Raw genomic sequence first — 17151 nt, forward strand, 5'->3', positions numbered from 1 at the left:
GCAGTAGCCTCCTACTTGATTTCTAATCCCTCAGCGCTGTCCCTCTTAAATTCTTTCCCCTCTCTAGCTCTAGACAACCTGCCCACCACAAAATCATCATGAAACACCCCTACTTAAAATCCTTCAGCGATCCTCTATTGCCTAGTAAATAAAGTCTATATTTCTTAATATGGTGTAAAGGGCTCTCTATTTTTGTAGATTTTGGTACTCTCTGCTCTATATTTGTTACTAGAATAATAGATAAATGCCTACATTTTCCCCTGAAGTCCCCATGCTGTTCAGTGCTTCCATGTGTTTGTTTATTATGTTTTTTCTGTATTGAATTTCTTCACCACTTTTTTTCTCCTGCCTAATTACTTACTGTCCTTCAAGCCCAAGCTCAGGCATCATCTCCTTCAGAAAATCTACCTTGAAGTTCCAGAGTGGGCCAATGACCCTTCTTTCTGCTCCACATAGTGTTGGTCTCTATCTTTGCACTTCAACATCCTTTTAAACCTACCTCCTGAGAATAAAGTTTCTTATAATTTCAATATCTATAGTCATTCCGTTCATTCCTTTTTCTTCTGTTTATAATTGTTGTTGCCTCCTGCTCATGGTGGTTTGATTCCTCATATGTTTGCTAGATTTTATCAAGAGCTTGTATTTGTCTGAACTTTAACTGTGAGAATCCTGAGGGACCCGAACTGAGATGATTTGCCTTGGTTTCTCCTGGGTGCTAGGGGTCACTACCAATCAGGAACTGTTTCAATTTAATTTATTGGATTGAGGTTTCTTGAACTGTGATTGTAGCATGAATTCAAATCCCAGCATGAGAATAAGGCTGGTTACAAAACATTAGGGAAGACTCTTAAAATTATTAATGTTTTAAAATCCAGTGCCAGCAGATATACTGACTTGCTTGTAGGTTCAATTTGCCAGCATATAGATTTTTCCAAGTTTATCTTTTCAACTAAATATATATCCAGTTTGGGTGCCTGGATATCTGTGGAGGTCTCAGAGTCAACTGCACACTTCTTTAGGTTCAAATCCTATTACTTGGTTAACCAGCAAAACTCTAGATTCCCAGGGATATGTCAGAGCTTTTCAAAGCCCTCTCTTGACATCTGTTCCACAGTTTTTTTTTTTTTTTAAATGTTACTGTTACTGAAAGTTTCTGAACTTGGTGCCAATCCAAATAATGAGAACAGAGTTTTGGGTAAAAAGGAAAAAAACAGTTTTATTATTTTCTTTCCCAGGCAAAGGGGGTACCAGTTAGCTAATGCCTTAGGAGCTACTGGCTCCCTGTTAAGAAGTGGGTAAAGGGTTTTAAAGGTTTGCTGCTTGTAGGGAAGGAGAGCCTGTGACCTTGCTGATTACGCTTTCCCACCAGCCTGTGTTTGGCCTCATGAGGCTGCTTGCAGAGAGGTGAATGGTGAGATAAGGGAATCTGCAGGTGGCTAACCTTGGTTGTCTCCCTCCGTGGTAGGTGGTGGATTCTGGTGCCAGGAAGCCAAGGAGTTGGGGCCTGGGAAGCTTCAGTTTCTTGATATTCTCTGGACATCAATTTTCCTGTAATAAACTTCAAGGACCCATGATTAGCCAAAACTTTAGTGTGAGTCCAGTGTGAGGCCACCTGGGCTTTAACAATTTGTAACTTATATTTGGTTGTAAAGCTTAGGGAGTCAAAGGTTAAAGAAACAGATATTTACATATGAGTGTAACTAAAGAAGCAGGGAAAGGGGCTGAGTGCTTTCTGGTTTTAACCCTGTATATGCTGGGTTTAATGCAGGGGAACCAATATGAGGGCCCGTATTACTTAAAAGCGTGTAACATTACCTATTGTTTGCCCCACCTCCTATCTACCACTTTAGGCAGCCACATGTTAACTAACAAAGCTCTACGTTTTTGGTTTTGACACACTTCCAGGGCATCCCTGGTTTCCGTGTTGGCTTACCACTTTAGTTTCAGCTCTAGAGTGTAAGAGTGTATGTGTGTGTGTGTGCACGCGTGCGTATGTGAACATTTAGTACTTCTCTTACTTTCTTGTGAGTTTAGCATTTAAAAGTATATTTGAAAGTAATGTCAGTGAAAATGGCAAAGTAGAGACCTCCAGATATTCTTCCCTTTATAAAAGCAACAAGAACACTTGGGGAAAATGGTGAGAATCAACTTTTTCAAAACTCTGGAAATTAACCAAAGGCTTGCAGCCATTTGGGGAGCATTTATTTAAGAACATAGGCTGAATTTTGGTGGGACCAGGGGGCTCTGTGATGTTCTAACTTGCCCTATTCCTATCACACCCTCCCCAGCTCCATAGTAGCCTTGAAAACCAACATCCTGCAGTCATGGTAAAAACCAGTCTCTTGGATGCCATTGGAGGGAATAAAAGGGGATTGGACTCATTCAAAGCCCCATTCCCAGAGAACTGTCATTATTTGACCCATCTAGTGGGTCCCTGGAAAACCCTACTCAAAAGACTGCCTTTGACCTGACTTGTAGCTCCTCCAGCCTCCTCCCTGAGGACATTTGTTGAAAACAATCAATCAGAGGCAATTGTCAAATGTCATAGCTTCCTGAGGTGTAAATAGCAGTTGGGGCAAACAATAGGCTAACCAAAATGCTTAAAAGAAAAAGCTGTGGAATGAGATGTCCATAGGGAGCTTTGAAAAACTGCAACACATTCCCAGGAATCTAGAAGGACACCTGTACATCTTGGGATGTGCACATGTCCAGGACTTTGCATACTTAGGAAAGATGTGAAAAGGCCCAAAGCTCTCACCTCTGGCTTACCTTGAGGCTATGCTCAAGAAGAAAATGAAGGTTATGGTGGAGTTGTAAACTTTTTGGCTAAATGTTGAAGGCATACTCTAACGTGCACACAAAGCTCCTTCTTAACAACTGAGAGACTTAGTGATTCCAGACATCTGAGGGAATCTCTGTCCAATTATTAGCTGACCATTATGCAAATCAAACTGACTTTAGTGGTCACACTGCACAGAGAATAGAGAGTTTACAGAAGTAGTTCAGGAAAGTCATTAAACAAACACACAAAAAAACAGCATCAATAAACCCTGAGGAAAGGGAAAAGTCTGATTTCCAGTTGTTAGTATTCTTTTTTATTTTTCAGTGAGGAAGATTGGCCCTGAGCTAACATCTGTGCCAGTCTTCCTCTATTTTGTATGTGGGATGCCACCTCAGCATGGCTTGATGAATGGTGTGTAGGTCCACACCTAGGAACCCAAAACCCCAGGCTTCTGAAGCAGATCGTGCAAACTTAACCACTGTATCACCAGGCCAGCCCCTCTTCTAGTCTTCAAAAAGTCCAGTTTTCAACAAAAAATTTAGAGACATAGAAAGAAGCAAGGGCTGTGACCTTCAGAAGAGTTTCTTGGCCTTTTTTTCATCCTCTTATATGAGACAGGAAGGCTAGAGGGGGATTGGGTTCTCTTATTACCCTCCCCCTAGGCCAGATGAGGCTCTGATAGAGTAGTTTCTCTTTAGGGCAGGTCTTTCTCACAGAGAATAGAATGCTCTGAGCATATTTCAAAATGATCTGGCCTTTAAGTCATCAACCTGACACTTAAGTCAGTGACCGTTTTATTCATTTTTGTATCTTGCAAAGTGCTTTAGAGAAATACTAAATAAATATGACTTTAATCTTTTTTTTCCCATGTCTTCAACTGTGGCCATTTACTCAATACCAGAACATGTACCAATACAGACTGTCAAACTTAACTGTCTTTATTTATTCCTCTTTTTGTGGTAATTTTTATATCGTAATTTCCAAACAGAAATTTCTAATGCTTTATCTATATTTTTAAATCTTTATTTCCATATTTGTTTTCATTTGTTTAGCATGTGCTTCTGCCTTTCAGATTTACTGTACTAGGAATATGGGTGTATTTTTGATTTACATGTATTATTTGATTGCTTTCTTTCAATCCTGTGAAATCATAGCCTGAGTAAATGAAATGTTTTTTTCCTGAGTCTTGTATTAACCTTGCCTATTTTAGTCAAATTTAATATTAGCTGGAAAACATTGAGCCCTCTGGTCATTCTCTTCAATCCACAGGGAAAGCCAAAAGCTTATGGTAACCTTCTTCAGACTCAAAATATATAAGATGCATCCCCTCCATCAGATGCAAAAAAAAAAAAAAAAAAGTAACAGGTGAGACAGTCTACTCTGAGATTATTATCCTGGGATCTTTGATCTTGGTACCCCTCCCACCCAACATTTCTTTAAGAAGAACAGCGTCTGTGTGTCTGTGATTTGTTTTTTAAAAAAGATTATTTTATTGAAGTTATATTGGCCTATAACATTGTGTAAATTTCAGTTGTACATTATTATATATCAGTTTCTGTATAGACTGCAGGTGTTCACCACCAATAGTCTAGTTTTTATCCATTACCATACATATGTGCCCCTTTACCCCTTTCATCCTCCCCCCATGCTCGTCCCCTCTGGTGACAACTAATCTGTTCTCCTTATCCGTGTGTTTGTTTATCTTCCACATATGAGTGAAATTATATGGTGTGTGCGTCTGTCTTTAAGTCCCTGCAGTCTAGAACCCAGTTCATTCTATTCCTCACTCTATTATGATCTCAGGAATGTCAGGAATCTCTTCTTTGGGACTGCCATGGAGATGGAGTTCTTGTTTCAGTACTGGCTTGTACCCAGCACAGGTAAAGACCTAAGGATGGGGGTCTCTGGACAAGGACATCCCATCCCATCCTCTGCCCACTATATTGCCCTCTCATCCTCAGAGAGTTAGAGTATAACATTTTAGAGGTGGCTGGGTTACGGAGGGGAAGTAGAAGGGTGGAGAGAAGGGGCAGGATGGGGGGCTCTGGGGCCCAAAGACAGGAAGGTTTGCCTTGCGCTCATCTATGGGGAGCATTAATTAACATTTCTCTCCCACGCAGAGACCTCCCCGAGCCCCCTCACCCTTGGGGGACTGGGGACAACTAGGTGGATGTAGGACCAAGTAGCAGTAACCTTGTTGCAGGCCGGGAATTGGGCTAAGATGACTTAACGGGCTTGGTTTTGGGAAATTAAAAGTTAAAAAGAATGAAAAAGAAGAAAAGGCATTATCCCGAAAGACAACAGGAGAGAAAACTACTACTAGGATTTCAAGTTAAGTTCTCTCCCATTTAGGAAAAGTTGTACCCAAGTCAAATATCTGAGTCCTGCACCCTACGGCCCCACCGTCCCACCGCCCCTCTGCCCCTCGGCCCCTCTACCCTTCTGCCCCAGCCCCTTGTGAGCTGCAGCGCCTCATCGAAAGCAGCTTATCGACAGGTAAGCAAATCTTGGGTTTGTAGGGGAGGGTTACCCCCAAGAAATCCAGCTCTCCGTTGGCCCTTCCTGGTTCTCTGGGCCGCCTCTCTGGAACAGATGGCAGTGGCCTTGGAGCTTTGAGATTACTGTTTCCATTGCGCATGAGCTGGTATCCCTTGAAAGTATGGCATTTACTGGTGTTCTTTTGGGCCCCAAGCCCAATACTCAAAATCAACATTTATGCCCAAATTAATCTGTCTTTTAAAAGTATTTTTCTATTTGTTTTCACTTTTCTCTCCTTGCCCAGAGTTTAGGTGCTTGTGACACGTTTTTCAGTGTAGATATAATGTTGCTACTGATTAACTTGACAGTGTACTTGGTAGTGTCTTTTTACTCTCTAGTGACTTCCAGTTTTCTTACATGACATAAATCTGCTCTGTGAAATGTTGAGAGGCACATCTCTTTGCTTTCCTAGTCCTTTGATTTATTCTACAGACTATTTCAGGGTTAAAATATCGTGAATCACTATGATGATGTAAAATTGGTTTGAAACGGGTTTTGTTTCACTTTCTGGGTCCTGTGTAGCAAGTGAACAATCTTTAAAGCGCCCTATACTTGAGCCAAACTTGAATTTTATTGAACATTCAAAAAATGTTTTCCTCTATTTCTTGAACTAAAATAAAATACTGAGGGCAAGTACACAATGCCTATTTCACAGGATTGATAAAATTGCACAGTATTGTAAATTTCATGTTTGTGGATTCAAAACTTTAGAAATGCTGATCCATACCTAGTAAGTTCTATGTGTGACTTTCTTTCTAAGTTGGGAATATCATTTGTGTTTTAAACTCATTGAATATAAAAATACATGCTTTTCCTTTTCTTAGATTGATTTAGAGTAAATTCAACCACATGACTGCAACAATACTATGAAGAGGAATAGTTTAGATCTCTGGTTCAGCTGTTGCAGAAGTAATACGTAAGTGATAAGATTCAAATTCCCTGAATTTTAAACATAATTCTCAGCCTTGGTTAATCGAATAGGGAATACATGCGTCCCTTCTTTCATAATAGATGTAGACTGTATGCAAATGAAATTTGTCAAACTCAGAATTTAAAGACCTTGTTTTATGCCTGTAATTTCCTTAAAAATAGCACAGCTTAGGCAGTGTGCCAGTAATAAAATGCATGTGCCAGTCATGGTCCCTTTAAGCTCCTCCAGGGGTGACTGGTTGCTCTGTCCATGGATGGTGAGCTAGTGTTCAACTCAGGAAGCCATTTTCCAGAGAAGGCCACTGCAACGGCTTCCGTTGTCCCATCTTGATCAACACCTGAAACACTGTTAATTCCCACAGTGAAGGTCACAAATGAATTTTTCTTAGTGACGTTAGTGGCATGCAAAGCAGCATGATAGATGTTGGAATTGTAGGAATATTCAAGATCTGTGGAATTGGCTGAAATATTTTAGGGACAGCCCACTCTTGCATCAACAGGTTATCAGAATCAAATGAGTGAGGCTTGTAGTATATATACCCTTAGGGATGACACCAGAGGCTTTATCCTTATAGTGTCTCAAGCCATTGGTTGAGGAAGATTTCAGCCTCTAGAATATGGGGAATCTATTGGAAATGAGCCTTGCGTATAAGGTGATGTTTGGAGGACCTAAAAGGACAGACAGCTTACAAATGGTTGTGCCTGCTTACTACTGAATATTTCATTAAATGAATGTCTGTATGTATGGCATATTTTGTCTAAGACCTGCTTTTGTTGTAACCTGGTAGCATGACTTAAAGGTGTAGCTACTCTTCAACTACCCTAGATTTCTACTGTGGCTCCTCCTACCAAAAAGCACCTAAGAATTGTGCATGCCCAAGTTAGTTTAGGTCAGTTTGCAAAACCTACTTTCCTTAGAAGGCAGTTTAGCTACCTGCTTACTCATGTCCCATGAAGGAGTCACATCTATGTCCCCAAGCAGTTTATCAAGCTAGTCTTTCAGGTTTCATATACTACTCTCCTTGAAAGGAGTTCAGGTAATATCTAGGGACAGCTCATGCCCTGTGGGTAGATTGGTGCCCCAAGCAACATTCTTAGCAGTCCTGGCCTGTCATCTGGATCTCAGGGGTAATTTGTGTATCTGCCAGTTCTCTTTCTCAGAAGCCATCTGGAAAATCCAGTAATCATTCAATAGGCTACCTATGTCAGAAACTCAAATTCTTACCTTTTTGGTTACCCAAATATTTTTCCCTGATGTAATTTATTAGTGTATTCTGCACAGTCAATCCTGGTAGTCTTCCTGTTGAAAAGCAACTGATACATATAGAGGTCTTTCTTTTTGAGGTAATCTTTTCTCTTAAGGCCTGAAGGGACTTCTATGAGCCATGCTTCATGGGCATCAGTACACCCATCTAAAACTGGGACTGCTCCTTTCATGGACCATCAGCCCAGGCCAAGGGGTTTGATGACCCATAGTCTAGCTCTTCTTTCCAGACAGTTTGCAAGAATAACATAATCTATCTGTGCTTAGAGTTCTAAGCTATTGATTAGAGTCCAAAATTGGTTTGTAGGGTGGAATAAAGAAAAACCATTTGATACAGTGTTTCTAAAATGTGTTCCTCACGTATTTCCACTGTGAGAAAGAGGTTTTTGTGGTCAAATAACTTCAGGAATCTTTGCATACTCTGGTCTCTCTCAGATAATCACAATGCTTATTAGTATACAAGTCCTACACACAAAAAAATGTGTGCAATCAATAATTTCTTAATTTTATTGAACATTTGGAGAGTTAGGAAAGTGTTGTGGCTAAGAGCATGGATTCATTAACAGATGGATTCAGATCTCAGCTCTACCATTTCAGGCTGGTGATGATGGGCAAGTTACTCACTATCTCTGTAGCCCATTTCTCTCATCTATAAAATGGGGATGATAATACTATATACCTCCATGGGATTATTGTGAAAATTAAATGAATTATTTTATGTAAAGTATTTATAATAGTACCTAGCACATAAGTGCTATTATTATTATTATTAAATCCTATTAATATCTCCTCAAACTACTCTTCCATTACATACACATTGGGAAATGCACTTATTAATATATTGTATGTGACCCAAGGATGCCATAAGAGCAAATGCTGGTGTGGTCATTGAAACATGTCTTGTAGAAGGCATTTCCTGTGACATTTGTCTTAAGATCATTTGCAGACTTGAGGCTTACTAAGCATGTGTGATGTCCAAAAGCCCACTGAAGAAAACTTTCCAATGCAAAAAAATGTTTAAAAGACAGACATATTGAAATGATGGAAAAATGGAATCTCCAAACATTTCAGTTGTCACCAGGAAGACCTAATACAATGTCTAAAACCTACTTTTAGATACTTTTGAAATGAGAGAGAGATGATTCAGTTAATAAAAAGTAAGTTATGAGGTTAAAATATCTAGTTGTTCTAAAATTTCAGAGTTCATTTTCTTAGTGTATGACTATTCTTACGACTCTTTCTAAAGACATTTGAATGCAAACTCTTAAAATACTGTAAAAATCTTTCATGTGAGATGATAGCAAATAATTTTGTGCCTTTTTAAAGGAAAGATGAAAGTTTGAATACCACTTTCGGATCAAGTGCCTCCTCTTTTAAATGTCACACAGCTGTTGCATGAGTCCTATCTCTATTGTGTTGAGTAATGGTAGAGAGGATTAAACACAGGTTGGTTGCTTGATGAAACAAATTGGCTTGCCAGTTACATTTGATAGACACTACATGCTGAGCATCTGCTACTCCGCTTTACATGTTCACATTTTCCAGGCACACTAACTGATATTAACCGAAATGTTAGAATCCCAGTTTATTAATTTCAGTCTGATGTGTAGTTGGAAGGGGATAGAATGCTCATTACAGTTGGTTGGCACATTCTCTTCCCAGAATAAATTTCTCCTTAGAAAACCCAGTCAAGTTTTGTTGATGAGGATAGTCAGGATAAACGCAGTTGAGTGATCTCAAGGACGTTCTGTGCCCTTTCTTCCTGTTGGGCCTCACCTTGCAAGTGGTCCAGGAAATGTCTGTCAGCCTGGTTGGAGCTCTTGGTATACTGACCAACATGAAATCTTTGGGAGTTCTTCCCCTGAGTGCATATTGGCTCTGCTTCCTTACATGACATTAGAACCTGCATGTTACCATTAGTTAGATCACAGATGATTTGGCATTATTTTTAGTTTCCTTGCTGAGACCAGAAGACCCCCTAGTTACTTTGGAAGATTTGAATGGTACTTCGGTTCCATCCATCATGCATTTACACATCATCTGTAGTCAGTTACGCATGCAGCTGACTATTCCCATTCAGTTTTCGTGGATTCTTGGTTCAGAGTGTGACATCTGACATGCAGACTGAGGGTGACGGCACAGTAAGAGATTTTCTTTTGATGGTCATCATGTTTTTCTGTGAAGGATTAGCACATTTTTATGTTGCTTACTAAGCAAGAGATTTTCAAGCAGAGCGTTAGACAATCTTTTATGACTAGATTCTCAGATAACTATTTAGAAATTGTATGTTACAGCAAGAAGACAAAGTTCTATACTTCTGCTAGGTTTCATTATGCTTAGCTGGAGGCTTTGAATCCCACAGTGTCAACAGAAGACATTAAAACAAATCTGAGGGGACAGCTAATCTTTGACAAGGGAGCTGAGGGCCTACAATGGAGAAAAGAAAGTCTCTTTAACAAATGGTGCTGGGAAAACTGGAAATCCACATGTAAAAGAATGAAAATTGACCATTCTTTTTCACCGTTCACAAAAATAAACTCCAAATTGATCAAAGACCTAAAGATTACACCTGAAACAATGTCTTCTAGAAGAGAATATAGGCAGTACATTCTTTGACATCAGTATCAAAAGGATCTTTTCACACACCATAACTCCTCAGACGAGGGAAACAATAGAAAGAATAAACAAATGGGACTTCATCAGACTAAAGAGCTTCTTCAAGGCAGGGGAAAACAGGATTGAAACAAAAAAACAGCCCACTAGTTGGGAAAAACTATTTACAAGTTACTTACCCGACAAAGGGTTAATCTCCATAATATATAGAGAACTCACACAGCTCAACAACGAAAAATCAAACAACCCGATCAAAAATGGGCAGGGGTCATGAACAGACATTTCTCCAAAGAAGATATACGGATGGCCAGTAGACACATGAAACGATGGTCATGATCGCTGATCATCAGGGAAATGCAAATCAAAACTACAATAAGATATCACCTTATACCTGTTAGAATGGTAAAAATAACCAAAACAAAAAGTGACAAATGTTGGAGAGGTTGTAGAGAAAAAGGAACCCTCATACACTGTTGGTGGGAATGCAAACTAGTGCAGCCACTATGGAAAACAGTATGGAGATTTCTCAAAAAATTAAAAATAGAAATACCTTATGACCCAGCCATATCACTACTGTGTATCTATCCAAAGAACTTGAAATCAGCAATTCCAAAAGTCCCATGCACCCCAATGTTCATCGCAGCATTATTTACAATAGCCAAGATGTGGAACCAACCTAAATGCCCATCAACTGATGATTGGATAAAGAAGATATGGTATATATATATACAATGGAATACTACTCAGCCAGAAAAAAAGATAAAATTGTCCCATTCACAACAACATAGATGGAACTTGGTATTATGTTAAGTGAAATAAGCCAGATAGAGAAAGACGAACTCTGTATGACTCCACTCACAGGTGGAAGTTAAACATAGAGACAAAGAGAACTGATCGGTGGTTACCAGGGGAAATGGGGGGGTGGGGGGAGGGCACAAAGGGTGAAGTGGTGCACCTACAACATGACTGACAATAATGTACAACTGAAATTTCCCAAGGTTGTAAACTATCAAAATCTTAATAAAAAATTAAAAAAAGAAACAAATCTGAGGACAAAATTGTACAGTGCCAGATGGTTTTCTGACTTAGGATTTTCTGTAGAATAATAGGTTTTTCTTAATTGAACTCATTTCTGGGTCAATTTTTTAGTCTTATTTCCAATCTGAGAATCCTACAGATACAGTTTCCTCTGTTTAAACATTCCTATATGTGAGTAATCAAAGTTCTGAATAAATTAATATTTTAAGTATAACTTGGGCAACACATTTTAAAGGGAAATCTGCAGTGAATGTATCAGAAAATTAATTATTTTATTAGTACTTTATTAATAATTCACTTAAGAAGAATATAGTGAGCACCTACTATGCACCTGGCATCAATATATGTGCTAATGATATAGATTAAGAAGCGGAGACAAGGTCTTTGTTCTCTTGAAGTCTACATTTGGGCAGAGGAGGTGTAAAAGACAGAAAACAAATTAGTAAATGAAAACCAAGCAGTAATGAGAAGTCCTGTTGAAAATTAAACAAGTGATAAGGAGTGACTGTAAGCCTACTTCTGGTTGAGGGTCAGGAAAGATCTCTTTGAGATGATGACAGTTTAAATGATGTCTGATTGACAGATGAGTGGTGTGGTTCTGAGACTGGACAGTGAACCCACACTGCCGAAGCGGTGAGTGCTGAACATTAACCACTAGGCCATCAAGGCTAGCTCTAAGGTCTGATTTTCTCAGTAAATTTAATATGAGGGGAGGTGATGGCCCCAGGCACAGACAGTCTCAGAAACCGTGAAACACTGTGTCCACCCAACTCCTGTGGTCAGGATATGTCACCTTTGAGCTCCTGAGGAAAGCAGCATTTGAGGAGGCATTTGAGGTTGTCACCTGGGTCTTGGGAGACGGAGGAGGTGGAGGAGTGAAGGATCAAGGATTGTTCAGCCCTTCCCTGCTTTCATCAGCTAACCTAATGCTACTCTAATTTTATCCTAGCTACATCTGGGTGGTTGCTACTTGTTTCTGCTGAGAAAGGAAAGTGATCGCTTCCAAGCAACTCAGGGGAGAGGCAAGAACGGTCCTTAAAATTTTCCCTCACACTGAGCCTCTCAAGGCTGCCACACACTGCCCCTAATCCCAGACTACCCACCAACTAAGAGACAACCTTCAGGCCTCTGTCATTTCCCAGGGTTGTCACTCTTGTTATTTCTGGGGGTGCATAGTTCCTTAGGGCTTCTGAAGTTTTGGGAGGAGGATGCAACATGCCGTACCATTTGGCGTCTTGATAGGAACCCATGATTTCTCTGGAAATTATCAGGGTGCGTTACTTTGATGAGAACCTTTAAGTGTATTTGAACTTTAAGATATATATACTAATGTATATTGTTGCCAGATACAGAATTAATGAAATTTGAAAGAATTTGGTGAAGAGTGCAGGCTGTCCAAAAATCAATAATATTTGTGCAATGCTGAATATTAGCATGATACTGTGAAGGTGACAGACTCAAAGTGCATTTTGCAAGTGTCTTATTTTGTAGATGAAGAAAAAGATAAATAGAGAAAAGATTACCCAAGCCAGTTTTGAGGTGAAAAGTCTTGATTTTGGATAATAGAACCAGATAACGTTTTCTGAGAGGACTGTAGAGAAAAAGAAAAAGAAAAAGAATCATTGTAAACGCATGGTCTTCACGCAGGTCAGAAAATCTTTTAATCATCATTTGGTCATCGTTGACCTTCCTACTTGTTTCTTTCCTACCAAATAACAACCAGGGACTAGGCCCTGACACTGTGTGTTCATTGTTCTTGTGTATTCTCTTTCTATCTATATCTCTGTGTTAGCTCTTACTTGGATGCACCTCCCCATCCCGACACACTCAGATCCCTCTCACGTTTCCCAAATTGATTCCAGAGTGCATGAAGGAGAAACAAAATGGTGAAGAAGGAAGGAGGTGTAATCATGAATGCTATGTCTCCCTTGTTCCCTTCATTCTCTTTCCAGTGGATACACACAGGGACACACAGACACGCACACACGCACATACAGAACCCGGAAACTGTGTCAGAGGTTCCAGTGCTGGACCCTGAAACGGATGCTTTTGTTTCTGTCGTGTTTCCTCGTGACTTTACTTTTTGTGTGCTGCAATTCTGTTGGGAAAAAGAACCTGATTATCTTCCAAAATGTCTGACTCTATTTTTTGTACATGGTTTTTACTCTATGGCAGGGTTATGGATTCTTCCCGAATGTCGTCTGGCAACAGTGACAAGATGGGGTGAGTTGACATGAGTGATCTGAGTGGTGAAAGGTATGGGGGGCATCGATGGCAACAACAGGTTTCCATAAGAGACTATAAGCTTCTGTAGGTAACTTTCTTTCCTGTTGGGCCTAGGTGGCAAAAGGAAGGAGGAGTCATAAGAGGGAGACTTCTTACTCACGGTTTGTTTGTGAGCCTTAGAAAGTAGTAGCCAAAGCTTTGAGGAAACTCTCAGAATGCCTGTGTGTAAGACTCTGCTAGAGTGGGCCAGGAGAGGAGAGAATCCTATTTGGAGCAAGGAGACGGTAGCAGTGGAGAGGGAGCAGTGGAGCTCTCAGCAGAAGAGAATGGAGCTAAACAGACCTCGGCTCCTTTCGTCAGCCTCCAGAGCTCTGCCACCATCTGAAGCTGGTGTCCCGAATGCCAAACCACCGTCATATTGGAGGGAGCCCGTGCCTCAGACCTGCAGTCATCTGAACCCTGTATGAGGAACAGAAAAGACATACATGATACATGAAGGGTCAGGATGTGGTGGAGGGTGTTGAGGATCAGGAAATTAGGAGGAGCTGGGGAAATGTGTACCTACAACCTGGAGTTGAATTTTGAGCTAAATTCAACCTCGATGCAATTACACGTGAGGGTAAGGTTAAGTAGTGAAGAATTGTATTTCAATATCTTCATTCATTAGGCTTTTTGACCAGCCGAAGATCTTCGTTACAACTATAGAAAGCCCTATTTCTAGGGAAGATTAAAATACTAGTTTCCAAATAACTAACATCCATATAATTTTTTAGGGTTCAACCAGTTTACCACTTGAAGACTACTTGTAACTAATTGCAAACAAGAGTGTAACTCTATGAAGTCACTAAGAGTCTGATCATATATGCTTTTAATTCTTTAGAAATGACCCCGATGAACTGACAGAAGTAGCCTGTGATGGAACCACCAACAAAAGGTGACATATATACTCAGAGAGAGAGAGAGAGAGAGAGAGATTGAGTGAAATGCAGACGCGGCATTATCCATGGGAATGCGGAGTATTCTGGACAATGATTCTAAGATCTTTTCTAAAATTTAGGATCCACTGAGCTAAGTCATGTTTATCATATTCTTAGATTCACAGAATCCTTGTTCAAATAAGTTGGTCACATCACTGTCCCATGTAGGAAATCTCAAATGACAGGTTGTTGCATTTCTTGGTGTTTACGTTAACATAGAACAACTCTCCAGGCTCCGTGATGATTTGTTATGAGGACCAAATAAGTGTTAAACACTTAGGACGATGTCTGGCACGTAATAAATACCATTTAAGTGCTTATTAGATGAAACAAAAATTTTCCGTGTACTTAGTCATGTCATCTGAACACAGCGATAGTTTTCATTTTTCCTGTCCAGTCCTTATACCTCTCACTTCTTTTTCTGACGTCATTGAGCAGTGTTGGAAGGCATATGGCTCTTGGGAGGAAATAAAAGGAGGTCAGGACTGGAGAACAGGATTGAGGGGAGAGAGGTGCGCCACAAGGATGAGGGCTGGCAGGGCCAGATTTTGAAGGGCATTGTAGGCTCTGCTGAATGGTTTTGGCTCAATCCTAGTAGCACTGGCAAGGCAATGAGGGGTCATGCTTGAGGCTCTGCAAACAATACAAACTCCAATCGTGAACCGTAGACGTACCAACTGTAGCTTTCTAGAGAGGTAGGCTTTTCTAGAGATGCACTCCTAGACTGTGCATTCCCAGGTATGTGGACATCTTTAGGGGTGATGTCTGGGATGAGGAGAGGGTATGTTGTCTCTGCTGCTATATGGGCTTTTAAGGGCTGGAGAGTCTGTGCAGCTCGATATTCCCTCTCCCACGTGAATGCTGAGAAGAGTGAGAGCTGACCACAAAACAGGGAGCCGACTCCAGACAGAGTGTGGAGAGACACAGTGAAGATAGCCCTTTGAGTCTTTAGTCAGGAGGTTGACAGAGCAAATCAAGACATAGACTCAATAAGGGGCATTGTTCTAAATGCACTTTCAAGTTTCCTTGGGAGAATAGGTTGAATGTAGGATGAGTTGAGACAGAAAATTTTTGGTTTTGCAACGTCAGCTTTTTTGTACTATCTCCTTTTTTCCCCAATCTCATTTTCACCAGAACAAGCACCAGGAGAGCTATTTTTGAAACACTTTTTCCATTGTAAGAATTCGAAACTTACCCAGATTTCTAAATTGTGGTAAATGCATGTAACCTAAAATTGATCATCTTCAGCATTTTTAAGTGTGCCATTCTGTAGCGTTAGGTACCTTCATATTGTTGTGCAGCCAACCTGCAGAACTCTTCTCGTCTTGCAAAACTGAAACTCTGTACACATTAAACTACTCTCCCCGTTGCCCCTTTCCCAAGCTCTTGGCAACCACCATTCTACCTTCTGCCTCTGTGAGTTTGACTACTCTAGGTATGTCATGTCAGTGGAATCATGCAAAATTTGTCTTCTTGTGACTAGTTATTTCATTTAGCACAATGCCCTCAAAGTCAATCCATGTTGCAGCATGTGTCCGAATTTCATTTCTTTTTAAGACTGAACAATATTCCAACACATACAGAAATTTCTCGCAAATGGTTCCAAAAGCTCCAGTATACCCTTTACTTACTTTTCCAATTGTTAACATTTTGTCACATTTCCTTTGTTACTCCCATCATATGGATATGTAGGTATATAGACATAAATCTATCTATCTATCTATCTATCTATAGATATATAGAAAGAGAGAGAGAGAAAGAAAATACGTTTAGATATAGATATACACATAGAAAGAGCTCTCTCTCTCAATATACCTGTATCTAGACCTGATTTTTATGTGAGTTGAGGCAGAAGATGTTTGATAGACACACACGTGACACACACCTTCCTACACACTTAGGCTCTATTCCTGAATCATTAGAGAGAAAATGCAGACCACATACCCTTTACTCCTGAATATTTCAGTTTTATTTTTCTAACTTCAGGGACACCTAACCACAGCACAGTGATCAAAATCAGAAAATTTTCACTTCCGTAATCATAATACGATTACCAGAATTGGAAAATGAAAGCCATAATAGAATATTATCTGATTTATGGTTTACATTGCGACTCACTCTTGGTGTCATACATTCTATGGGTTTGGATAAAAGTAGAATGACATGAATCTGTTATTAGAGTTTCATAACGATGGAGTATTTTCACTGCTGTAAAAATCCTTTGTGCTCCGCCTATTCATCCTTCTCCCCGCCAACTCCTGGCAACCACCGATCTCTTCCTGTCGCCCCAATTTTGCCACGTCCAGAATGTCATATAGTTGGCCTCATACAGTATGCAACCTTTTCAGATTGGCTTCTTTCACAAAGTAACATGCATATAAGTTTTGTTTTCACAGCTTGATAGCTCGATGCTTTTTAGCGCTGAATAATATGCCGTTGACTAGATGTACCACGGTTTGTTTATCCGTTCATCTGGTGCAGGACATCTTGGTTGCTTCCGCTTTTTGGCGATTACGAGTAAAGCTGCTATCAACATTTGTGTGCAGGTTTTCATCTGCGTGTAAGTTTTGAACTCCTTTGGGTAAATACCAATTAGCGTATGTTAAGCTGGATCGTACGTTAAGGGTTATGCTTGGTTTTGTAAGAAACCCCTAAACTCCCTTCCAGAGTGGCTGTTCCGTTTTGCCTTGCCACCCATACTGAATGAGTGTCTCCATTGCTCCACATGCTTGTCAGCAATTGCTGTTGTTAGTGTTCCATATTTGGACTATTCTAACAGGTGT

The 17151-nt window shown here is 40.1% G+C and overlaps 1 protein-coding gene and 1 long non-coding RNA gene across 1 annotated transcript in view; one reads left to right on the forward strand and one right to left on the reverse strand.

The window, feature by feature from the left end:
- The window catches only part of LOC138918352 (phosphatidylinositol 3,4,5-trisphosphate 3-phosphatase TPTE2-like), a 367155-nt gene that overhangs the window by 218108 nt on the left and 131896 nt on the right, over positions 1-17151 (forward strand).
- The window catches only part of LOC138918363 (uncharacterized), a 32973-nt gene continuing 24906 nt past the window's right edge, over positions 9085-17151 (reverse strand). Inside the window, exon 8 of the long non-coding RNA XR_011427695.1 lies at positions 9085-9690. This is a non-coding gene — a long non-coding RNA (uncharacterized lncRNA). The remainder of the gene's footprint in view (positions 9691-17151) is intronic.

Source organism: Equus caballus, chromosome 17 (assembly GCF_041296265.1).
Source record: "Equus caballus isolate H_3958 breed thoroughbred chromosome 17, TB-T2T, whole genome shotgun sequence".
Lineage (NCBI taxonomy): Eukaryota > Metazoa > Chordata > Mammalia > Perissodactyla > Equidae > Equus > Equus caballus.